This window comes from Canis lupus, chromosome 15, assembly GCF_011100685.1.
Source record: "Canis lupus familiaris isolate Mischka breed German Shepherd chromosome 15, alternate assembly UU_Cfam_GSD_1.0, whole genome shotgun sequence".
Lineage (NCBI taxonomy): Eukaryota > Metazoa > Chordata > Mammalia > Carnivora > Canidae > Canis > Canis lupus.
In genome coordinates this window covers 46,379,840-46,407,237 of record NC_049236.1, presented here as the reverse complement: position 1 = coordinate 46,407,237, position 27,398 = coordinate 46,379,840, and the positions used below count along the sequence as shown (strand labels likewise).

The window sequence follows — 27,398 nt, the reverse complement described above, 5'->3', positions numbered from 1 at the left end:
TGTCCTATTCTAATACAGAAGAATTCTAAGATATTAGGAAGGGGGAAGAGTATTGCTGATGGGATTGAATAACAGAGCAAGATAATGGCAATATTTTTTAATATTACTTTTAAATTTTTCTTTGTTTAATGGATACTGAGTTTCTGTCTGGGATGATGAAAGAGTTCCGGAAGTAGTGGTATCGGTTGTATATTATGAATATACTCAATGCTACTGAATTATATACTTAAAAGTGATTAAGGGGGGATCCCTGGGTGGCTCAGAGGTTTAGCACCTGCCTTTGGCCCAGGACGTGATCCTGGAGTCCCTGGATTAAGTCCCACGTCAGGCTCCAGGGATGGAGCCTGCTTCTCCCTGTGCCTGTGTCTCTGCCTCTTTCTCTCTCTTTCTCTCTATGTCTATCATGAATAAATAAATAAAATCTTTTTTAAAAAGTGATTAAGATAGTAAATTATATGGTGTGTATATTTTACCACAATAAAAAAAAATCACCAATATGAAGTTTTTCTACCAAAATCTCCCAGTAATTATAAGGGTTGGAAAAATAGTTATTCATATATTGTTGTTGATAATATAAATAGGTACTTCTTTCTGGAAGCAATTTTGGTGATACTTATTAAATGGCCTTTGAAATATAATGCCATTTTATATAAAAAAAAGAAATATGATACCATTGATTCATTTATTTCCCTTCTGGGAATTTTACCTAAAAATTTAAAAATAGTAATTTATAAAGCTTTATGTTAAATGATCTTAATTCTAGCATGGGTTTTAAAAGCCAAAAATGTGAAATAGTCAAAACTTGACCATGGTGGGCTGGTTAAGCAATTTAGGATATATTCAAACAATTGAGCTACGTATGTAGCTATCTAAAATTATAGTATAGAAGAATATTTAATAAGAAATTTTAAAGAAATGCTCTAATATAATGTTAAATGAAAAAGATACAAAGACTAGGTCTTAAGTTGAGTAATAAGTTCTTAGATGTAAGATTAGTTTGACAGTATTGATTTTTTTTTACAATTTATTTATTCGTGAGAGACACAGAGAGAGAGAGAGGCAGAGACACAGGCAGAAGGAGAAGCCCAAAGTGAGACTGAATCCTGGGACTCTGGAATCACGTCCTCAGCCAAAGGCAGATGCACAACCACTAAGCCACCCAGGCGTCCCTGACAGCATTGATTCTTAGTGAATCTATGCTGACTTTCTATTTCTAAAATTATTTTCTAATATTGTTAAATGTGGTTACATGATTACAACTACAAGTTCTCTAAATATCTCAGGACACAATTTATCTGGGCATAAAAACAAACTCATTAAAATAATTCAATTAACTTAACTGTTTCTTACCTTTGTTGCATTTATGGTCCCTCCTACCATTACTTTTTTACCCTTTTCATATGAAGATAATTACTGAGAGAAGAATGGAGAAAAAGAGACATTGGTTAGTTCTGCTTTCTCTATTATCTTTTAACATTACATCATCTTTCCTCAGTCTTTATGGTTTTGTTCTTGCTATGAACATGACCTTACAAGGGCCCTCCATCATCACCCACCCTCCTCTTTTTAAAAGTATTTTTCACATCTCTAAGTTCATCATGGATTCTGCTTTTCCCAGTTTTATTATTCAAGGGTCATGCTGCTCTCTAGTATTTATGTAAATGTACACATCTATCCATCATTTCATATTTTGGGCTCTGTAAGGGAGTGCCTCTGCAGTCACTCTTGGTGTTTTAAAATACCTTTTTCTTCCCTACTGGGATTATTTAGGACAGTAGTCTTTAGGTGCCTGGGTGGTTTCAATTGGTTAAGCATCAGCCATCGGCTCAGGTCATGATCCTAGGGTCCTGGGATAGAGTCCCACATCAGGCTCCCTGCTCAGAGAGGTGCCTGCTTCTCCTTCTCTCTCTGCCCCTCCCCTGCTCGTGCTCTCTCTCACTCTCAAATAAATAAAATCTAAAAAAAAAAAAAAAAAAAAGATAATAGTCTTTAATCTGAGTTATAGAAACACTCACAAGTATGTGAATACTTTCCAAAGAGCACTGTTGTCACGGGAAATTTTATTTCCAGATCCTCAACTTTCATTTGTCCTTTTTCCTAAAACTGGTCTATCCAAAAAAACATTTTGCAAGTTCTCCTACCCACCTCCCCTTTCACAGTGACCCTTCTCTCAAGGAAGGGTCATCTGCAACCTTGTCCCAAGATGTAAAATCTCAAGGGTACCAAGGGGACAATTTGAAATATTATTTCTGGAAGCCTTCTGTAATGATTAAGCCACCATAGTGATTTTTGTCTTTCCCTGTCTTATGCATATTTCTGTTAAAGGTGAGGTATAGCCTTAGAAACCATCCCACTGAGATATTCTGAATATGGTATAGAGTGAGTTGGTAGGAGTGATGACAATTTCCCTTTATTAACTTGCCTCTCCCATCCTTAAATATAACTAAAGAATACACAGTTCTTTTTTTTTTAAATTAGACACACACACACACACACACACACACACACACACACAGAGGGAGAAGCAGGCCCCATGCAGGGAGCCTGATGTGGGACTCGATCCTGGGTCTCCAGGATCATGCTCTGGGCTGAAGGCGACACTAAATCACTAAGCCACCGGGGCTGCCCAAGAATACACAGTTCTTAAGGAAGAGACTCATGAAAGCAAATAAACTCAAGGTCTTTAAGAAACACTGAACCCTATAAATGGCGCTCTTTATCTCCTTTTTAATTATTTTATTTTATTTTTTAAAAAGATTTTATTTATTTATTAATAAGAGACACAGAGACAGAAGCAGAAACACAGGCAGAGGGAGAAGCAGGGAGCCTGATGTGGGACTCAATCCTGGGACTCCAGGATCAGGCCCTGGGCCGAAGGCAGGCGCTAAACCACTGAGCCACCCAGGGATCCCCTATCTCCTTTTTTTCTCCCCCCATCTCCTTTTTTAAAATAAACTGTCTTCCTCTTTCAGTCTCTCCTCAATATTCTTTTTCTTTTTTTTTTTTTTTTTAAAAAGATTTGTTTATTTGGAGAGAGAGAAGGAGAGAAAGCATGTGTGAGCAGGGGCAAAAAGAAGAGAATCTTCGGAATCCCCACTGAGTGTGGACCCAGGCCTGGGACTTGATCTCACTCCTGAAATCATGACCCTGAGATCATGACCTGAGCCGGAACCAAGAGCCCGTGCACAACTGACTGAGCCATCCAGGCACCCCCTCAATATTTTTTTCTAGAATGTGTTGTCAGCTGAAAAGAAAAGCACCTTTGAACAGATTAGTCATGCTGATTCATTAAAGTATAACTGGAATGTATAACTACTAAGATTTTTGAGACATGATGGATAAAGCCTATGCAGAAAAAGCTTATGTGAAATATTTCAGCTCTCACTACATAGGAAACACACAAAGGTAGCCATAATCTAGAGCTGAGCAGTTGTGAAAAAGCCACTGCTTCTCTCTTAGCAAACCTGTTTGGAATTCACAAACTCAGAACAAATGTGCAAATTCTAATCAACACTTCCTGCAATGTTCTGCAGTGTCAGCTTAAGTAACCTTCTCTTTTATAGGCTGCAAATATGCTCACAGAACATATCACATGAATAAAAAGATATTTTAACTCTGAATTTGTTGTAACAAAAAAGACTCTTACTCAGAATACTAGCAAATAGAAAAATATATATATATCCCCTAATGCTTTTAGGAATTTAGGCCTTTTAAGTCTTTGCCAGATTAGTATGGGTTAACCTATTTTTTGCAATGACTGATGAGAGTTTCCCAAGAGCTCCTTATCAGTTTTTAACCTGTTTGAAAAAGTAGTTACAAGAGTAAGAAATACGTTGCTTGGCATGCTCAGTGACTAATATTCAGTTTTTAAGTCATGTTTTTTCTTGGTTTCTAAAGGTTGAGCTTTAGAAGTTAGTTCTCAGAATTTTGTTTTTATGTTTCATATGTTACTTACAGAACGGAGTGATCAAAAGAGGAAAAGAAATTCTAAATTCACAACTCTCTCTCCATTCAGGCCTCAGTCATCTTCACCAGAGAGAACATTAATATGATTAAGAAGACTAAGAAATGTTCTCTTGATTCTTTGCTTAACTAAAGCATAGATAGCATTAGAGATACCAACTTCTTTTCATTGAAAAGTAAAACAAATCAACAAATAAAAAGCAGAATGCAAAGCTCCTAAGCAACAGAATGAACCACAGGCTATCAAAAATGACCAGAAAGCCAAGCTTGCAAATTTTTTTCATGAATCAAGTAATCAAATTCAACCACAAAAGGTGTCAGGTATGTAATAAAATAGACTAACTTCAGCACATTTCTTTGTTTTATCACTTAGACATAAGGCTGCACTTAAAAAAAACACGTATTTAATGATGAGAACATGAAATTTTACAGGACTTTGTTGCAAAACTTGAAGTGTATTAGAATACTGCCACTTTGCTCTTTTGGAACATAAAATACAACTTACCAAACAATAGGCCCCATGAAAGATGGTAAGATCTGATTATGTGCTTATGAGAGCTTAAGACTTTTTTTTTCTTTCTTAGACTATTTTGGTATTCTTTGAGAACAAGCTGAAATTCTCTTCTTTTCTGGAGAGAGAAAGAGAGAAAGGCAAAATTTACTAATGTAAAACATAAGCTTCTTACCAGTATCAAAACAAGGAAATCAACTTGAGGTTTACTTGGAATGAGTGCATGCAGTAAGATAAAAATGCCCATTTTGGGGATCCCTGGGTGGTGCACTGGTTTGGCGCCTACCTTTGGCCTAGGGCGCGATCCTGGAGACCCGGGATCGAATCCCACATCGGGCTCCTGGTGCATGGAGCCTGCTTCTCCCTCTGCCTATGTCTCTGCTTCTCTCTCTCTCTCTGTGACTATCATAAATAAATAAATAAATAAATAAATAAATAAATAAATAAATAATTTTTTAAAAAATGCCCATTTTGGTCATCTCCACAGGCAAGCTGAGTCTGTACACTGGATATGTATACCAAATTTAACATCTGAATGTTAATGACATCTAAATGTAAAAACCTCTACAAGGTGTGAAACCTTGTTTTCTTAGTGATAGTTAATATTTATTTTTCTTATTTTTAAATTCTATTTTTTATTGAAGTATTGTTGACATATAGTATTACATAAGTTTCAGGTGTACAACATATTGATTCTACAACCCTATTTGCTATGCTTACGAGGGCAACTACCCTCTGTCACCATACAGTACTATTACAATACCATTGAGACTATATTCTCTATGCTGTACTTTTCATTCCCGTGACTTATTTACTCCATAACTGGAAACCTGTACTTCCAAATCCCCTTCACCTAGGATTTTGCCAAATCCCCCTCACCTAGGATTTTGCCTATCCTCCTACCCTTCTCGCCTCTGGCAATAACCAATTTATCTCTGCATTTATGGGTCTTTTCTGCTTTGCTTATTCATTTGTTTTGTGTTTTAGATTCCACATATAATGAAATCTTGTGGTATTTGTCTTTCTCTAACTGATTTACTTTACTTAACATCATACCCTCTAGACCCATTCATGTTGTTGTGAATGGGAAGATTTCACTCTTTTTTTAGATTTATTTGAGAGAGAGCACATGCACTTGTGAGGGAGAGAGGCAGAGAAACTCAAGGGGACTCCACGCTGAGTCAGAGCCTGATTTAGGGCTTGATCTCATAACCCTGAGATCACGATCTGACCTGAAACCAAGAGTCAGATGCTCAACTAACTACACCACCCAGGTGCCCCAAGATTTCACTCTTTTTTTTTAATGACTGAGTAATATTCCATTGCGTGTATATACCACCTCTTCTTTATCCATTCAACTACTGTTGGACACTTGGGTTGCTTCCATATCTTGGCCATTGTAAATAATGCTGCAATAAACATAAGGATGTATATATCTTCTCAAATTAGTGTTTGTTTCTTTGGATAGGTGGCCAGTAGTGGAATTACTGGATCATATGGTATTTCTATTTTTTTAAAGATTTTATTTATTTATTCATAGAGACACAGAGAGAGAGAGAGAGAGAGAGAGAGAGAGGCAGAGACACAGGCAGAGGGAGAAGCAGGCTCCAGGCAGAGAGCCTGACGTGGGACTCGATCCAGGGTCTCCAGGATGACGCCCTGGGCTGCAGGCGGCGCTAAACTGCTGTGCCACCGGGGCTGCCCGGTATTTCTATTTTTTATATGAAGCAACCTCCATACTGTTTTCTACAGTGAAACCACTGTATTTACATTCCCATCAACAATGCATGAGAGTTCTCTTTTTTCCACATCCTCATCAAAACTGTTATTTTTTCTCTTTTTGATACTAGCCATTCTGACAGGTGTAAGGTGATATCTCACATTTTTTCCCCTGCATTTACCTAACGATTACTGATATTGAGCATCTTTTTATGTACCTGGTAACCATCTATATGTCTTCTTTGGGAAAAGTCTATTCAGGTCCTCTGCCATTTAAAAAAATATTTTATTTATTTGAGAGAGAGAGAGTATGCACAAGCAGGGGAGGAAGGTGGGGTGGGGAGGAAGAAAGGAAAACAAACTCTGTTGAGCAGGGAGCTGAACACGAGGCTGGATCCCTGGACTCTGAGATCATGACCTGAGCTGAAGGCAGTCACTTAATAGACTGAGCCGCTCAGGTGCCCTCGTTTGCCCATTTTTTTAGATTGATTTTGGGGTTATTTTGTTTTGGTGTTGAGCTATATAAGTTCTTTAAATACTTTGTATATAAACCCCTTATCAAAGATTTCATTTGTGAGTATCTTCTGTCATTTAGTAGGTTACCTTTTCATTTTTCTGATGGTTTCCTTACTCTGCTAAAGCTTTTTATTTTGGTGTAGTCCCCATAGTTTGTTGTTGTTATTATTGTTGTTTTTGCTTTTGTTTCCCTTGCCTAAAGAGACATCTTTAGAAGAATGTTGCTAAGGCTAATGTCAAAGAGATTACTACATATGTTTTCTTCTAGATGCTGTATGTCTTCAGATCACACATTTAGGTAGAGGCTTAACCCACTGATACACCCAGGCGCCCCTGTATCTTGTACTTGTGTTGAATTGATCCCTTTATCATTATGTAATGCCTTTCTGTCTCTTGTTAGTCTTTGTTTTAAAGTCTATTTTGAGTGACAGCTGATTTTAAAACTAGTTTGTATAAGAGGGCAAATATTCCACTGATTTTTAAAAAGGACAGATTCCAGCTGAAATATCTCATCCATTGATAACAACAAAATTAACCAATCTTCAGCCTCTTTTATATAGTTAGGAGCTACCTCAGTGGTATTTCCAATCACAGAGAATAAAATGAGCACTTGTTTGCCAAGTCATCAAAGCCACACAAACAACAAACCCTAAACAAATAGCTGATATTTGGCATCTAAGTGCCTTCTGCAAATTTAAAGGGCTTAAGCAAAGAAGGTGTAAGTATTCACTATTGCATTAAGGATGAATTTCCTGCAATCTTGAAGTCTTTATTACTGTACTTAGTTCCTAAGCCCTCTTTCACTTAGGAGCCCAGAACTTGACCTTTTTCCATAAACTTTGCAATTTTTACTTTTAAACTTGGTCAGTCCAGGAATTTGCCCCTCTCTCTTCCTTTTCTCCTTTTCTGGAAATTTGTTTGTTGTACTGACCTCAGAGTCACCTGGACCAGGATCTGCCAGGATAAGCAGTGGCCTCTAGTCTTTGGTTGTCAGCTCCTTTCTCCCCTACCCCATGTCTGCATCCCCTTCCTGGCCTCAAGGCCCCTCCCATCCTGCCACTTATGTGCTGCTCATGTGCTGTATCTCCAACAGGAGACAACTGTTGGATGCTCAGCATCCTGGAGGGTGGATAGAGTGCCTCGGTCACTCTGCCTCAGCTGGATGGTGAGCAGGGGCCCTCTCGGTGAGGCCTGCTGGAAGCAAGGTGAAGATCCTCTCTGCTTTGAAGTCCTTCCTGTCTCCCTCTAGGAAATTTCCTGTCCTCTCAGCTGACTCAGAACAAATGGGAGGTACGATCCTTTCTGAGGCACCGTCTGCCTCATACCTTCACATTCTCTGCTCCGTCCAGCAGATTGAACTTTTGTTTTCTTCTCATGGACAACGTCATACCTCCTAACTCATCGGCTTATGGTGTAAACAATCTCCCCTGAGTTCTCCAACCTCAAACTGATTTAAAACTTAAAAAAAAAAAAAAAAATCCTATGTTTCCTCCTTTAAGAAACCTCTGTTATAATAAAAAGCCTACTGTTTCAGCTTTGATTTTAAAATTCCATTCCAATTTTCTCTGGAGATCTTAAAATTTTGTAGAAACTGATTGTATAATGTCAGAGAAAAATAAAAGTCACTCACTTTGAAAACTAAACAACAACAAAAATCCCCATTCAGAAATTTAGTTGTCTTGTTTGTTCTTAGCTGTTTACCTTCGTCCTGGAGGCATGAATGCTATTGATTCAGTGGGTGTAGGGGGGAGGACTGGTGGTGGGGGAGGAGAACCAAAAAGCCTGTGAGGAAGAGAAACATCTCTAAACTGTGTCCCATCATATCCATCTGGAAGTGTTTATTAGTACATATGTGATAAATGATAGTCAGGGTAATCAGGGGTGATACAAGCCCTCTAGTGGGCATTTGAAAATGAGCAGGGCATTTTCAGTTGTCACAGTGAGTTGGAATTCACTGGCATTTGGTGGGTGGAGGGCAGGGATGGTAAACAGCTTGAAAAGTGCAGGACAGTTCATAGAAAACGCCAATAGCTCCCTGCTGGAAAATACCAAAGCCATTCTTCTCTGTTGGGGCCTTTTCAGTCTCTGGCCCAACCCATGTTACTATCCAGTATGGCTCCAAGGCCCTCCGTTTAGGGATCAGGCTCCCCTGGCTTACTTCTCAGAGCCTGAATCTTTTCCTCTTCACAGTTACCTGGGGTTAGCCTGACTCCCCAGGCAGTCTTTGCCTGTCTCCAGCCTGAGCTGTTTGGAGGAGGAGCAAGGTACTCCACCAGAAGCTATTATTTTGGCCAGCATTTCTATACATAAGAAAAAAAGTAAAAGTCCTGTATTTTAGTCCTGTCGCTAACTCTAAGACTTTGGGCTAGTCATTGAGCCTCCCAGGCTGCTATGTTTTCTCATTGCAAAAATGAAGGAATTAGGCTAGAAGATCTCGGAAGGCTCTGGGTTTCTGAGGGAAAAAATTTGCATTTATTCTGATTCTGGTACATTTCACACCTCTTCCTTCACATACATCCTTTAGTCTTTTTGCTCATAATTTAGTAGTCAATGGGCTCTTTATGAAAGAAAATGGTAATAATGAAACTAGATTTTTATACTATTTTGTGGCACATGTTAGCAATACATCCTAAATTATTATTCTGCTTTCTATAAAGCATTTCCCATTTATTTTTGTTTTATTAATCCATTTAGGAAATATTTGTTAATTACCTACTGTGTGCTAGGCACTGTTCTAGATAGAACAGTGTTGAAAATATAAGAGTAAACAAAAGAAACACTGCTTTTATACTGCTCACATTCTAGATCATCAGTTCTCAAAGTGTGGTCCTCAGATCCACCCAAAATACCTCAGAGGGTCCAGGAAGTCAAAAACATTCTCTTAATAATATTATAGCCTTATCTGACTTTCCCAGTATGTTCACATTTGCACTGATCATACAAAATCAATGATGGGCTAAATTGTAAGTGCTTTAGCATGAATCAAGGCCGTTGTACCAAATTGCTAGTAGTTACTATATCCTCCACCACCACACATTTGCAGGAAAAAAAAAAAGTTTTATTTAAGAAGTCTTTGATGAGGGCAGCCCAGATGGCTCAGTGGTTTAGCGCCACCTTCAGCCCAGGGTGTGATCCTGGAGACCTGGGATGAGTCCCACATCCAGCTCCCTGCATGGAGCCTGCTTCTCCCTCTGCCTGTGTCTCTGCCTCTCTCTCTCTCTCTCTCTGTGTCTCTCATGAATAAATAAATAAAATCTTTTTTAAAAAGTCTTTAATGAAACAGTAAAAATTAACTTTTATATTAAATTTCATCCCTTGAATACACATATTTTTAATGTTTTGTGTGACAAAAATAGGAAATATACATAAAGCACTTCTGCATACAGAACTATAATGGTTGTATTGAGGAAAAGCATATGTGATTGTTTGAATTGTATGCTGAGGTCAGCCTGGGTGGCTCAGCAGTTTAGCGCCGCTTTCAGCCCAGAGCACGATCCTGAAGACCTTAGGATCAAGTCCTGCATTGGGTTCCCTGCATGGAGCCTGCTTCTCCCTCTGCCTGTGTCTCTCCCTCTCTCTCTCTCTCCCTCTCTCTCTCTCTGTGTGTGTGTGTGTGTATCTCATGAATAAGTAAATAAAATCTTAAAAAAAAGAATTGTATGCTGAAGAAGCCACTTTTTAAAAAAATTTTTGTTTGAGAGAGAGAGCATGCGCGTGTACAAGCAGTGGGAGTGGCAGAGGGAAAGGGAGAAGCAGGTTCCTCAGCAAGCAGGGAGCCTGATGCAGGGCTTGATCCCAGGACCCTGGTATCATGACCTGAGCCTAAGAAAGACGCCTAAATGAATGAGCCACTCAGGTGCCCGTGAACTAGCCACTTTTAAAAATGAAACCTCATCTTGCATTGAAAGAACAAGTTAAAAACAAACTATGGTTTTTTAGACTTGAAAATTTGGCAGACATTTTTCTGAAAATGTAAAGTAAGCCTGCAACTTCTAAGAAAATAATTTACAGTATTTGTTACCAATGATAAAATTCAACTTTCAGACAAAAATTAGAATTTTGGGAAATTTGTAGCCACCATTGTCAGACTGCAAGCTTCCCAAAACATAGAGAATTTCTGATGAGATTGGTGGTATGTTAACAAATATGATATTTTAAATAAAGTGTGATGAAATGTGCCAACATTAGGAAGATCTACATAACTCAATGAACTACTTTCCAAATGCCTAAAGCATAATGTTACAAAATCATGCCTGGGTTAAAGATCTATTAAAGGGTAAGATAAACCACTAAATATATACCATATTGTAACTAGCTTTTAAGAAACTATCACTTATTGGGCACCTGGGTGGCTCAGTCAGTTAAGCATCTGACTCTTGATTTCAGCTCAGGTTATGATCTCAGGATCTTGGAATTAAGCTCCACATGGAGCACACTTGGCATGGAGTCTGCTTTTCCCTCTTCCTGTGCTCCTCCCCTGCCCCTAGACACACTCTCTCTCTCTCTCTCTCTCTCTCTCTCTCTCTCAAATAAGTAAATAAATAAATAAATAAAATCCTTAAAAAAAACTATTACTGTTGAGTATTGTAACAAAGAAAAATATCCTCAATTATCCCAAAATGTTATTAAAATGCTCTTCACTTTTACAACAACATATCTATGTCAGGCTGGATTTTCTTTATAAACTTCAGCTTAAACAACATATTGCACTGATAGAATGGGAAACAGATATGGGGATCCAGCTATCTTTTATTAAGTTAGATATTAAAGAGACTTGAAAATATAAAACAATGCCCCTCTTCTCACTACATTTTTGTGTTTTGGAAAATATAATATTTTTAATAAAATGTTATGTATGGTAATATGTAATGAATGTATCACTGTTGTTTTAAATAAACATTTTATTTTATTTTTTAAGAGATTTTATTTATTTATTCATGAAAGACACAGAGAGAGAATGGCAGAGACATAGGCAGAGGGATAAGTAGGCTCCACAGAGAGAGCCTGATGTGGGACTTGATCCCAGGACCCCAGGATCACTCCCTGAGCTGAAGGCAGATGCCCAACCGCTGAGTCACCCAGGCATCCCAAACAAACGAGAGAGAGAGAGAGAGAGAGAGAGAGAGAGAGAGAGAGGGGTGGGGGGGCAAAGACACAGGCAGAGGGAGAAGCAAGCTCCATGCAGGGAGCCCAATGTGGCAATCGATCCCAGGTCCCCAGGATCAGGCCCTGGGCTGAAGGTGGCACTAAACCACTGAGCCACCTGAGCTGCCCCCAAACAAGCATTTTAAAAACACGTTTTAACTTCTAATAAGGTAAATAAGATAGCTATGATCCACATAACAAAAGCCCTTTGGTGCCCTCAATAATTTGGGGGAGTGTAAAGGGATCCAGAGGCCAAAAAGTTGAGAATTACTGTTCTAGGAAAAGCTCTTAAGCCTAATGTGCCTTTGTATGATCATTGACATAACATCTGTGATAAAGCCACTACTAAGGGTAACTACTAATAATTAGTGAAATATTTTGTGACTTGTGCAAATATTGAATGAATGCTTGATTATCATAGTTCACTAAAGAAGGTTGTAAAGAGAGTTTGTTATAATGATATAACAAACACAGGAGAAAAGCTTTATGACATAGGATTTCACATGATTTCTTGGATATGACACCAAAAGCAAAGGCAACAAATGTGAAAAAATAGAAATTGGACTATATTCAAAATTAAAAACTCCACATCAAAAGACACTTTCAACAAAAAAGGCACCTCGCAGAATGGGAGGAAATATTTGCAAGTTATATATTTGATAAGGAATTAATATCCAGAGTATGTAGAAAACTCCTAAAACTCAATAACAAAAACCCAAAAGTACTTGGCTCAAAAATTGGCAGAGGGACGCCTGGGTGGCTCAGTGGTTGATCATCTGCTTTCAGCTCAGGTCATGATCCAGGATCCTGGGATCAAGTCCTGCCTCAGGCTTCCCGTGGGGAGCCTGCTTCTCCCTCTGCCTGTGTCTCTGACTCTCTGTGTCTCTCATGAATAAATAAAAATTAAAAAAATTAGCAAAGAACTTGAACAGACATTTCTTCAAAGAAGATATACCAATGGTCATAAGCATATCAAAAGATGCTCAACATCACTAATCCTTAGGGAAATGCAAATCAAAACGACAATGAGATATCACCTCCTACCTAGTAAGACAGCTACTATAAAAAAAGAGAAAGAGAGAAAACAAGTGCTGGTAAAGATTTAGAGAAACTGGGACCCGTGGGTATTGTTGGCAAAAATGTAAAATAGTACAGCTACTGTGCAAAACAGTATGATGGTTTCTCAAAAAATTAAACTAGAATTATCATATGATCCAGTAATTCCATTTCTAGGTGTATACCCAAAATAATTGCAAACAGGTTCTCAAGCAGATATTTGCATACCCATGTTCATAGTAGCATTACTCAAAACAGCCAAAATGTGGAAGCAACTTGTGTTTAATGACAGATGAATGGATAAACAAAATGTGATACATATATACAGTGGAATATTATTCAGTCTTAAACAGGAAGGAAATTCTGGCATATGCTACCACATGGATGAGCATGGAGGGTATTACACTAAGTAAAATAAGACAGTCACACACACACACACGCACACACAAACAGTAGAACAGCAGAGTAGAACAAAGTAGAATGGTGGTTGCCAGCAGCTAGGGGGAGAAGATGGAATGAGGAGTTACTAGACAATGTGCATAGAGTTTCAGTTTTATAAGATGAAAAGAATCATGGGGTTAGATGGAAGTGATGGTTGTGTGACACTATAAAAGTATTTAATATTGCTGAGCTGTAAACTTAAAAGATGGTTAAGATGGTAAATTTAATGTTATGTGTATTATTTTTAAAGATTTTATTTATTTATTCATGAAAGACACACAGAGAGAGGCAGAGACATAAGCAGAGGGAGAAGCAGGATTCATTCAGGGAGCCTGGTGCAGGACTCCGTGCTGGGACTCCAGGATCACGACCTGAGCCAAAGGCAGACATCTACTCAACTGCTGAGCCACCCAGGCAACCCTATGTTGTGTGTATTTTAACACAATAAAAATATTTGGAAAAAAGAGAGACAGAATGAGGTGACAAAGAACTCTCTATGTGCACATATGAAAACATAGCCACAAGGTAGCCACCTGCAAGCCAGAAAGAGACCCTTCACCAGAAATTAAATGAGATGATGCCTTGATTTTGGACTGCTAGCCTCCACAACTGTGAGAAAATAAACTTGTTCTTTAACCTCCCCACCCCAAATCAATAGCTATTGCGCTGTTATTATATCAGCCCTTTTATTATCCCCATTTTATAAAATGAGAAAGTGAAGCATGAAGAGATTGACAAATTTTCCCAAAGACCATATTTATTCCTCCTTTTCTTTCTTTCTTTTTTAAAAAATATTTTTATTTATTAGAAAGAGAGAGAGAGAGAGAGAGAGAGAGAGAGGCAGAGACACAGGCAGAGGGAGAAGCAGACTCCATGCAGGGAGCCCGACGTGGGACTCCATTCCGGGTCTCCAGGATCACGCCCTGGGCTGAAGGTGGCGCTAAACTGCTGAGGCACCGGGGCTGCCCTATTCCTCCTTTTCTTACATTGGAGAATGTCCCCAGGTTAATGAAAGTCCTTTGATAGCATTATATGTTCATTTTGGGGAAAAAAAAAAATCATTGCTCCAATAATACTGAAGACTTTAAAAATATATATATATTTGTTTGTTTATTTATTTACTTATGAGAGAGAAAGTGAGAGAGCACAAGCAGGGGGAGTGGCAGAGGGAGAGGGAGAAGCAGGCTCCCTACCGGGCAGTGAGCCACATGGGGGGGGTTCAGCTCAGGCTCTATGTGGGCGTGGCTCTATCCCAGGACTGTGGGATCATGATCTGATCTGAAGGCAGATACTTAACCTAAGGAGACACCCAGGCACCCAGTACTGAAGAATTTTAAACTGAAGATCTCCTGATTATGCTTCTCTAGCTCTACTATCCAACTGGAATTTTATTTACTAACTGTGGTTATCTCAATATCATCCTATGTCTGTAAGTTGCCATTTTTTTCAATTTCCATTTTTCTCTCAATGTACCTAATTGTCTGATGATTCATTTTCACTTGGTTCTTTTCTTCATCACTAACAATTTATTTCCAAATATTCTTTCTTTCTATCTTGGAAACAAAAAGCTTTTACATCTCCCTATTCCTATTCCTATGACTGTTTTTCTAGTTCAGGCTTGAATTATCTCATGCCTGAATTCTTTTTAAATTTATCTTGTAACTGATGTCAGACTAATTTTCCAGTGTTCCAGAAATATGAATTGTTTTTTTGTTTTTTTAAAAGATTTATTTACTTACGAAAGAGAGAATGGGAGGGGCAGGAGAGGGAGAGAGAATCTCAAGTAGACTCTGCACTGATCTCAAGACCCCAAGACCAGGACCTGAGCCAAAACTAAGAGTCAGAGGCTTAATTAATTGTTCTACTCAGGTACACCTGTCTTTTTCTTTAGAAAATAAATACACACACTTTCTATTACTTTCAGACTCAAGAGAGTTTCCCTCTTATTCTCCAGTTTCCCATGATTTAGACCCATTCTATACTCTTGATTTTGTCACTGCTACTCAAACAATTAGTAGTTTTCTGTAGAGACAGCTTTCTTCACTGTCTCCAGCATCCATTCTCAACTTGCTTCATCTGCTTTGCTAGTGTCTTTTCCTGGAAAAATACCATTCCCCTTATCTCAGCACATCCCAAATACTACCCATTCTTCAAGACCTGGCTCAAGTCTTATCACCTTCTGAATATCTACCCATTCATTGTAGCCATTTAAATGAACTTAAAATGCAATTTTTAGAGGAAACCACAATTAAGAATAGAAATCAGAGGATGAGGAAGATGGCAGAGTACGAGGATCCTGAGCTTATATCCTCCCACAGAAACATTGATGCTACAACTACATAAAATGCAATTCACTCTGAAAACAACCTTAAGATTGGTAGAACAGCTCTTTTACAGCTAAAAATAAAGAAAAAGCCACATCAAGAAAGGTAGCAGGGGTGGAGATGGGGTCAGGACCCACACCTCCTGGAAGTCCAGTGACCCCCAAATGAGAGGGATATCATAGATACAGAGGTCCTCCAAGAGGAGCCAGGGGATCAAACCCCAAATTGGGCACCTCCCCACCCTGGGGAATCTGCACTGGGAAGACAAGGTCCCACAGTATCTGGCTTTGAAAATCAGTAGGGCATATGTCCAGGAGACCTGGGGAGCTACAGAAAGCTGAGACTCTATTCTTATTAAAGGGCCAATACACTATATTGCTTGGTCTGAGATCTAGCACAAAGGCAGCAGTTTGAAAACTGCCTGGGTTTCATGATCCCAGGGTCCTGGGGTTGAGCCCCACATTGGACTCCCTGCTCAGCAGGCAGTCTGGTTCTCTCTCCCTTTATCCTTTCCCACACTTGTGCTTTCTCTCATTCTCTTTCTCAAATAAATAAATAAAATCCTTTTAAAAATACTGGGGTTTTATGTGAAGGAGATTTATGGACTAATTTTAAGGCTTGTGGTGAAGGGGCAGAAATCTGTGCAAACTTTCCAGGAAAGAAGTGCTGGTAGGCACCATTTTTACTACTCTTCTTCAGCTAGCTGGTCAGTTCTGACATTCTCCATTTACCTTGAGAACACCACTCACCCTGTCCTGGGTGTTTCCCTGTGAACTAGTCACATCCAAACCTGGCAGCCTCCCCTCCAAAGCAGCTCCTACCATACTACACATGGCAGACAGCTTTGGTCAGAACTGGTGTCCACCAAAAGCAATTACCCCCCTGCCATACCTAGCAAACAGCCCCGGCCAGGACCAATGGTCCTCCAAAGCACTACTCGCCCTGGGCTGGAGAAGCAGACCTACCCACCAGCACAAATGCAACAGCTACAGCCAGGCTTCTCAGCCAGCCATGCCAGGAGCCAGCCCTGCTCACCAGTGCACCCACAGTAGTCACAAGTGGTCATTGCAGTCAACTGGGCTGGGGCAGCCCTGCCCACCACTGTGCTCACAGTATTCATGGCCCAGTCACAACAGGAGGGTGCACATAGCCCACAGAGGGGATACCCATGGAATCCTGGGTTCTGGTGACCTGGGGGATTGAGCTACTGGGCACAACAGAATGCCTTCTACAGAAGGCCACCACTTTCAAAACCAGTAAACATTGCTGACCAACTTAATACACAGAAAAATCACAGAGAGTCAGAGAAAATGAGGAATTGAAGGAATATGTTCCAAATGAAAGAACAAGAAAAGACTCTGAAAAACAACTAAATAAAATGGAGATAAGCAATTTATTTGATAAAGAGTTCAAAGTAATGGTCATAAAAATGCTCACTGGATTTGAGAGTAGATGAGCTCAGTGAGAAGTTCAACAGAGATAGAAAACATTAAAAAGAAACATTCAGAGATGAATAATACAATAACTGAAATGAAAAATACACTACAGAAAATCAATAGCAGATTAGAGGATGCAAAAGAATACGATCTGGAAAACACAGAAGTGGAAACACTCAAGCTAAGGAGTAAAAATAATTTTAAAAGAATTTAAAATGTAGGGTAGGTTGGGGCACCTGGGTGGCTTAGTCAGTTAGGCATCTGCCTTCAGTTCAGGTCATGATTCCAGGATCCTCGGATAGAACCCCACATTGGGCTTCCTACTCAGTGGGGAGTCTGCTTCTCCCTCTGCCTCCCCCTGCTTGTGCTGATGTTCTCTCTCTCTCTCTCTTTCTTAAATATATATTTATATTTATATTTACATATGTCATATATATTTTAAAGTAGGGTGGGTTAAGGGACCTTTGGGGCAACATCATGCACAATAAGATTTGTGTTATTGGTGTAGAAAATCCTAAACACCCCACCAAAAAACTATTAGAAGTAATAAATGAATTCAATAAAATTGTAGGACACAAAATTAATATACAGAAATTAGTTATGTTTCTGTATACACTAACAAAGCAGCAGAAAAAGAAATTAAAAACTATTTACACTTGCAATTACATCAAAAAGAATTAAATACCTAGCAATAAATTTAAACAAAGAGGTAAAAGATCTGTACTCTGAAAACTAGAAGACAATGATAAAAAAATTGAAGGCAATAAAAACAAATAGAAAGATATACATGCCATGGATTGCAATAACTAATATTGTTAAAATGTCCATACTACCACAAGCAATCTACAGATTCAGTGGAGTCCTTAATTAAATACCAATAGCATTTTTCATAGAACAAGGCAAAGAATCCTACAATTTGTATGGAACCACAAAAGACCCTGAAAAGCCAAAGCAATCTTGAGAGAGAACAAAGCTGGGGTTATCATAATCCCAGATTTCAAGATACACTACAAAACTATAATAAAGCACTATGGTACTGGCACAAAAACGGACAGAGAGATCAACAGAAACAATAGAAAGCCTAGAGCATGCACACACACACACACACACACACACACAAAACACATGCAGTGGAATTACTCAGCCATGAAAAACAGTGAAATGTTGCCATTCACAACAACATGGAAAGACATAGAGAGTATTCTGCTAAGTGAAGTAAGTCAGAGAAAGACCAATACTGTGTGATTTCAATTATGTAGGGAATCTAAAAACAAAACAAACAAATGAATAAAGAAACAACAACAACAAAAAAAAACAGAAGCAGACTCATAAACATAGAGAACAAACTGGTGGTTGCCAAAGGGGAAGATAATAGAGGAGGATGGGTGAAATAGGTGATGAGGATTCCAGTTATAAAATTTCAAAATTTACAGTTATGAAATCTATAAAATTCCAATTATAAAATAAGTAAATCATGGAAATAAGAAGTACAGCATAGGGAATAAAGTCAATAAAATTGTAATAACTTTTTATGGTGACAGATAATACAACTAATCATGTGAAGACACTGTAATGTATATAAATGTCAAATCACTATGTTGTATATCTGAAACAACTACAAAGTTTTCAAAATATTAAAGAAAACAACAAGAATTGAATAGAGGCTTATACTTTCTAATTTTTCATATGTTAGCTTCTTCTCCAGAAATTGTAACCCCTGCCAGGCTATTTTTCTCCCTTACAACACTTAAAAAATTGAGATATACTTCATGTGACATAAAATTCATCATTTTATTTGATTTTTTCAAAGATTTATTTATTTTATTTTTAAAGATTTATTTATTTTTAGAGAGAGAGAGCACAATCAGGAGGGGCAGAGGGAGAGGGAGAAACTCTTAAGCAGACTCTTCCAAGTGCAGAGCCTGATGCAGGGCTCAATCTCATGACCCTGAGATCATGAGCAGAACTAAAACAAAGAGTTCGATGCTTAACCAACTCTGCCATCCAAGTGCCCTAAAATTTATTTAGTTTAGAGAAAAAGTGGTGGGGAGAGACAGAGGGAGTGAATCTTTAAGCAGACTCCCCACTGAGCATGGAGCCTGATTCATGGCTTGATCCCACAACTCATGAGATCATGACCTGAGCCAAAAAGCAAGAGTCAGATGCTTAACTGACTAAGCTACCCAGGCATCCCAAATTTACCTTTTTAAAGTATACATTTTCATGGTTTTTAGTATTTTCACTATGTTGTGGGACCATCATCACAATCTCATTTCTGAACATTTTCATCATCCCAAAAAGAAATCCTATTCCCATTAACAGTTACCCCATTATTAGGAAACTACTCATCTCCTTTTTTCTCTATTGTCTATTCTGGACATTTCATGTAAATAGAATCATACGATATGAGGAATTTCATTACTGGCTTCCTTCACTCAGTATATGTTTTCAAAGCTCATTCAAGTAGTAGCATGTATGTAGTACTTCATTCCTTTTTTGGCTGAATAATATTCCATTGTATGGCTATACTGCATCTTATTGATTCATCAGCTAAAGTACATATGGTTTGTTTCCATTTTTTGGCTATTATTAATAGTGCCATTGTGAAAATTCATGTACAAATTTTACTGTGAACATTTCAGTTCCCTCAGATACATACTAGGTGTGGAATTGTTGGGTCATATGGTAATTGTCTCTGTTTAACATTTTGAAGAACTGCTAAATGGTTTTTCAAAGAGGCACCACAATTTTGCATTCCAACTATGTATGACATATCCAATTTCTCCATATCCTCACCAACACTTGTTAAAGTGTCTTTTTAATTTTTAATTTTAATTCTAGTGTAGTTAACATACAGTGTTATATTAGTTTCAGGTTCCAAACATTGACAGAACAGTTCCATATAGTTATCAGTGTTCATTACGGTAAGTGTAGTCAATCCCCTCCAATTTTACCCATCCCCCCCACCCCTACCCTTCTGAAAATCATCTGTTCACTATATTTAAGGATCTGTTTTTTGATTTGTTTTTTTCCTTTGTTCATTTGTTTTGTTTCTTAAATTCCACATGAGTGAAATCATAGGGTAATTGTCTTTCTCTGCCTTAATTTGCTTAACATTCAGCTCTCTAGGGGATCCCTGGGTGGCTCAGCAAGCAGTTTAGCGCCTGCCTTTGGCCCAGAGCGGGATCCTGGAGTCCTGAGTCGGGCTCCCGGCATAGAACCTGCCTCTCCCTCCTCCTGTGTCTCTGCCTCTCTCTATCATAAATCAATCAATCAATCAATCTTAAAAAAAATTCTGCTCTCTAGATCCTGCCATGTTGTTACAAATGGCAAGAATTTGTTCTTTTTATAGCTGAATAATATTCCATTGCATATATACACACCACATCTTCTTTATCCATTTATCTGTCGATGGATATTTGGGCTGCTTCCATAGTCTGGTTATTATAAATAATATGGAATAAATATAGGGGTGTATATATCCCTTTGAATGACTGTTCTGGTATTCTTTAGGTAAATACTCAGGAGTGCATTTTCTGGATCATAGGGTAGTTTCATTCTTAATTTTGAGTTTGTTACTTTTTTTTATAGCTGTCCTAGTGGGTACAAAGTAGTATCTCATTATAGTTTTGATTTGCATTTCCCTGATGAATAATGATGCTGAGCAAATTTTCTTATGCTTGTTGGTCATGTTTTTAAAGATTTTATTTATTTATTCATGAGAGACACTCAGAGAGAGGCAGAGACATAGGCAGAGGGAGAAGCAGACTCCTTGTGGGGAGCCTGATGTGGGACTCGATCCCAGGACCCCAGGATCATGACCTGAGCCAAAGGCAGATGCTCAACCACTGAGCCACCCAGGTTCCCTGCTTGTTGGTCATTTGTTTATATCTTCTTTGGATAGATGTCTACTTAGATCTTTTGCCTTTTTAAAAAATTGGGTTATTTATCTTTCTTAGCTGAGTTATAAGAGTCCTTTATATATTCTGCATATTAGATACTTATCCAATATATGATTTATAAATATTTTATCTCATTCTTGATAGTGTCCTTTGACACAAAATAGTCCAATTTGTCTATTTTTTCATTATTTTGCTTTTGGTATAATCTTTGAAAAACCATTACCTGCCCATGCCCAGATGGACTTTGTAGTGAATCCTAACACCTAAGAAAAAAAGTTATACCAATTCTCTACAATCTCTTTCAAAGTACAGAATCAGAGAGAATACTTATATCCTTCTATGAGGTCAGAACTACTCTAATACCAAAACCAGACAAAGATATCACAAGAAAAGAAAATTACAGGCTAAAATATCTCATGAGCATAGATATAAAAATTTTCAATAAGATATTAGCAAATCAAATTCAACAATGTATCAAAAAATGATATGCCACAACTAAAGTGAAATCTACTCCAGATATGCAAGGCTGATTGACTCACCTTTGAAAACCAATTAATGTAATCTATCATGTCAATAGGCTAAGAGGAAAAATCATACGATCATATCATAGATACAGCATTTGACAAAATACAACATCCATTCATGACAAAAACTCTCAGCAAACTAGGAATAAAGGGGAACACCTTCAACTTGGTTAAGAAATCTACAGAACACCTAAGCTAATGTCATATTTAATGGTGAAAAACTAGAAGCTTTCCTGCTAAGATCATGAACAAGGTAAAGATATTGTTTCTCACTACTCCTTTTCAACCCCATAATGAAAGGCCTACCTAATGCATTAAGACAAGAAAAGGAAGTAAAAGGTATACAGATTAAAGAAATAAAACTGTCTTTGTTCACAGACTATGTGATTACTTATGTAGAAAATTAGAAAGAACAGACAAAAACACCTTCTGGAATGAAAAAGCAATTATAGCAAAGCTATGGAATACAACATTAATATACAAAAGTAAATCACCTTCTTATATAACAATAATGTACAAGTACAATTTGAAATTAAATGCATTACCATTTACATCAGCATCCCCCCAAATGAAATAATTAGGCATAAATCCAACATAATATGTACAAGACCTATTTGAAGAAAACTAATCTCAGGTGAAAGAAATTTAAAAATGAAATAAATGGACAGATATTACATATTTATGGATAGAAAGGCTCAATATCATCAAGATGTCAGTTCTTCACAATTTGATGCATCGATGCAATGCAATCCCAATAAAAATCCTACTGAGGTATTTTGAGAGTAAGTATCAATGAACTGATTGTAAAGTTCATATGGAAAGTTAAGTGACTCAGAATAGCCAATACAATATTGAGGAGAAAAAGTCAAAAGACTGACATTGTCTGACATAAAGACTTGCTATAAAACTGTAGTAATCAACACAGGGTGGTATTGGCAAAATAACAAATAGATCAATGGAACAGTTTAGAGAGCTCCAAAGACTCCAATGTGGGGCTCAATCCCAGGACCCTGAGATCATGACCTGAGCTGAAACCAAGAGTCAGCTGCTTAACCAACTGAGCCACCCAGCTGCCCCCACAATGCAGTCTTAACATACAATCTAGCAATTATGCTCTTTGGTTTTATCCAAATGAGTCGAAAGCCTGTGTTGGGGCACCTGGCTGTCTCAGTCATTTAAGTGTTGGACTCTTGATTTTAGCTCAGGTCATGATCTCAGGTTCATGGAATCAAGCCTTGCATTGGGCTCCCTCCACAGTGGGGAATCTGCTTGGGATTCTCTTTTTCCCTCTCTCTCTGCCCCTCCTCCCCAATTTTCTCTCTCTCTAAAATAAATAAATCTTTTAAAAAAGGAAAAAGGAAAGCTATGTTCACACAAGAATTTGCATAGAAATGTTTATATCAGCTTTATTCATAATTGCCAAAAATTGGAAGCAACCAAGATTTCCTTTAGGAGGTGAATAAATAAACTGTGGTACATCCAGAAAATGGAATATTATTTAGTGCTAAAAAGAAATGAGTTATTAATCCATGAAAAGATATAGGGGAACTTTTGATACATATTTGTAAGTGGAAGAAGTTAATCTGAAATGGCTACATACTATATGATTCCACATACATGACATTCTGGAAAAGGCAAAACTACAGATACATTAAAAAGAAGAGTGGTTATCATAGGTTAGAGGGGGAAGAAGAGATGAATAGACAGAGCACAGAAAATTTTTTTTTTTTTTTGAGCACGGAAAATTTTTAGGGCAGTGGAGCTATTCTGTATGATAATAGAAGCTACATGTCATTATACTTTTGTCAAAAGTCATAGAATGTACACTAGGAGTGGACCTTAATGTAAATATAGACTTTGGGTGATAAGATTATATTAACTCTCCATTCCCTAGGAATTATTGATGTTAACTGCTTACTGTAGTTTTTACTGTTTAGTGACTTTTTTTTTTAAAGACTTTATTCATCCATTCATGAGAGACACAGAGAGAAAGAGAGAGAGGCAGAGACACAGGCAGAGGGAGAAGCAGGCTCCATGCAGGGAGCCCGATGTGGGACTCGATCCCAGGTCTCCAGGATCACGCCCTGGGATGAAGGCAGCACTAAACCGCTGAGCCACCTGGGCTGCCCTGTTTAGTGACTTTTTGAAAAGATTTTATTTTTAAGTAATCTCTACACCCAACAGGGAGCTCAAATCCACAACCCTGAGATCAAGAGTTGCATGCTTTACTGACTAAGCCAGCCAGGCGCCCGTTTCATGACCTTCCTTGAACTAATTCTGCAGTCTATTCTCTGTTGTATGTAGCTCTTGAAGTATCTGCTACAGTGGCATAGTGATTAGCTAATGATTGGTCAGAGATTTCCTTAAATACTTGGAACCAAAAAAATGTTCCAGTGTTTGCAAAGAGCCTAGGTGTTCGTTATGGCATCCTTTCCACATTCACCAGGTACTTTACAACTCTGCCATATTCCTTCACTTCCTTTTTTTTTTTAGAGCCTCAAAGTCAGCAGGGGGTGAGAATTTAGGGCTTGCCTGGGTCTTTCCTGAGCATGCATCTGGCCTAGATTGTTAGGAGCTTTGTAAACCCTTACAAGACACTTATAGCCCAGCCTTTCTAATTAGCCTATTGTTTATTCCAGCTGTTATCTATCATAGCAGGCAGCAGCAACCCAAGACGTTATATTTTAAGTGTTTTCAACAAATGCCCTGTGGGAAGAAGCTTTAGCACTAGGCTAGTTTGGGGTTAGGCAAAATAAAGACAAACCTTTGACCCAAGATTCCAGGGAGCCACTAGACATAGTTAGAACAAATATAGTTGACCCTTGACCAACAAGGGGATTTGAGTAGTGAGCTCCCTCATTATCCCCTGATACAGCTGAAAATCCAGTTATAACTTTTGGTTTCCCAGAAACTTAAACACTAATAACCTACTGTTGATCAGAAGCCTTACAAATAACATAATCAATTAACCCATACTTTGTATATGTATTATATACTGTATTCTTACAATGAAAAGAAAATACCAAGACAATCATAACAAAAATACATTTATAGTACTGTATTTATTGAAAAAAATCTGTAAGTGGACCCATGCAGTTCCAACCCATACTATTTAAGGGTCAACTGCAACTAATTACAATTCTTTGCTTATGAAGTATGTTTTGCTCCCTTTGGTACAAGGAATGCAGGTTATTTTTACAACCACCATTGATCTGAGGAGCAGAGGATGGGGCTGGCGTAGGTTAAAACACCACACATTTTACTGTTTGTTTTAAAAATCAGCCCCTTTCCCCTGAATAAGTATTTGATGGTTTGCTACAGGCCTTTGACTAGTTTCCAAAGTCACAAAAAGTTGATTCTGATAATTTTTCATTTACCCATTTTTCATTTGCTTTTATAGGGGGGATGAAATTTGGAGTACTTTATTCTGCTATTTTCACTGATATCACCTTAGGTTGTTTTTAACATTGATATTGGCTAGTCTAGAGCTAAAAACACTAGGTAACTAATATATCTTTTAGATCTTTGTGAGATATAAATGATCAGGATGTTGAATTTTGTGTCCAGAAGTCAGTTCTTGGGGGTATAGCTCAGTGGTAGAGCATTTGACTGCAGAAGTCAGTTCCTTTTTTTTTTTTTTTTAATTTTTATTTATTTATGATAGTCACACACACACACACACAGAGAGAGAGAGGCAGAGACACAGGCAGAGGGAGAAGCAGGCTCCATGCACCGGGAGCCCTGACGTGGGATTCGATCCCGGGTCTCCAGGATCGCGCCCGGGCCAAAGGCAGGCACTAAACCGCTGCGCCACCCAGGGATCCCAGAAGTCAGCTCTTTATAGAAATTCTATCTTCCGGGATGCCTGGGGGGCTCAGTGGTTGAGCGTCTGCCTTTAGATCAGGTCATGATCCCTGGTCAGGGATCAAGTCCTGCATAGGGCTCCCTACAGGGAGCCTGCTTCTCTCTCTGCCTCTCTCTGTCCCTCATGAATAATAAAATCTTTATATCTTGAAAAATCCAAGTATATGACAGTTGTTCAGCTAAGCAGATGCCCAAAATTAGGTAGTGCATGTGCTTGATGCAAGGTTAGCCCTGGATAGGTTTTACGTCTAATATGATCCTCAAGTTACAGGTTCTTATATTCTAAATTAACTCAAATTCTCAGAAATGATTCACACTAACCCAACTCCCTAAAAAACTAATTTATAAATCATAATATCAATTAGTTATTTCATAATGCAAACTATTTCTGGCAAGAAAACCAACATCAGTCCATTTTTTGGGGTCACTGTTTCCCAGTTTGTTAGTGCCCTGGGAAGGATCAGTACAAAGAATCACTGGTGAGTATAGTGAAGATAATGTAGCTGGGTGTTCTCGTAAAATATTTCTTCTAGCCAGAATATCAGAGAGAACTTCTATCTCTAGTTCTAATCCTCATTTGTGAAACGTCAATTACAGTGACTGCCTAAAAGTATTTGTGTTATGATTAAATGAAATTACACGTCTATTACCTTGATATCATCACAAAAGACAAAAACCAATACAACTTTGGCTTAGACAAAAATTAAAGCTTCATTATTCACAGAATCCAAGGAATGGCTGAATACCAAACCATAAAAAACCAGAAATGCCATAACTTCCTGTCCTTGTTTGACTTTACTCTGTGTGTCAGTTCTGTTCTCTACCACTACAGCCTGGTTCCTCTATATGTTGAGGAATGTGGTCACTGATAACTCCCAGGCACTACATTTTTCAATTTGGCTACTGGAGAGTCCTTTTTTTTTTTTTTTCTCTCTCTTTCAATTCCTGTTAGAAAATACAAGAGGCCTGTTTGAGTTATGTGCTCAACCCTGAAGAAATCAATTGTGGCCAAAAAATTGGGAACACTTAAGAACATGGGAATTGTCCCACAAGAGCGATGGAGCTGACAGAGGAATACTGTGTTAAGTTGTATTATTAACTTATTCCATCCTTTCCATGTATATGTGATTTGAAGTGTCCCTTTCCTTGTGAAGAGTATATATCCTCTGCCCATCAAGGTTGAGCTTAGTTATATGACATGTTTTAGCCAATGGAGTGAAAGGCCATGACATACAATACCCTTTTGTAGAAGCTTTAAGACATGTCATGATTTTTGGGGTACTTGGCTGGCTCAGTCAGAAGGATATATGACTCTTGACCTTGGGGTTGTAAGTTGAGTCCTACCTTGGATGTAGAGATGAAAAAAAGCAAGCAAGCAAGCTAGCTAGCTTAGAAAAAAATAAAAAGGACATCATGATTTTTTTTCTAACAGTTTTACCCCATCCCCACCATGAGAAAGGCATGTCTCACATTAGGACCTGCCTCTCAAATCTGGAATCCAGGATGAGACAAGACACGGTGCACAGCAGAGCCTTCTCAAAGCCTGAAGCACCATTGTAGGCTACGTGAAGTATATATGTAACATAAGCAAGAAAGTACTTTGTTTTGTAAGCCACTGAACTCTCAGAGTTGTTCGTTATGTAGCATAGCCCAGTGAAAGTTGACAAGTGTAAGCAGTTCTCAGAAAGAGAGGGGAGATGCTGGCTGGTGAAATATTAAATTACTTAAACATTAAGATACTTAATGCATTCAATATAGACTTCCCTGGGGGATCCCTGGGTGGCTCAGCGGTTTATCGCCTGCCTTTGGCCCAGGGCGCAATCCTGGAGTCCCGGGATTGAGTCCCACGTCAGGCTCCCGGCACGGAGCCTGCTCTTCCTCTGCCTGTGTCTCTGCCTCTGCCTCTCTCTCGCTCTCTCTCTCTCTCTCTCTATCATAAATAAATAAATAAATAATCTTTAAAAAAATACAGACTTCCCTGGAGAAATATCAATAAA

General features: G+C 38.3%; 1 long non-coding RNA gene across 1 annotated transcript in view; it reads right to left on the bottom strand.

Moving 5' to 3' along the window:
• Positions 1-27,398, bottom strand: part of LOC119869382 — a 37,720-nt gene that overhangs the window by 2,567 nt on the left and 7,755 nt on the right. Inside the window, exons 2-3 of the long non-coding RNA XR_005370857.1 lie at positions 4,469-4,592; positions 1,351-1,413 (exon numbers count right to left, since the gene is read on the bottom strand). This is a non-coding gene — a long non-coding RNA (uncharacterized LOC119869382). The remainder of the gene's footprint in view (positions 1-1,350; positions 1,414-4,468; positions 4,593-27,398) is intronic.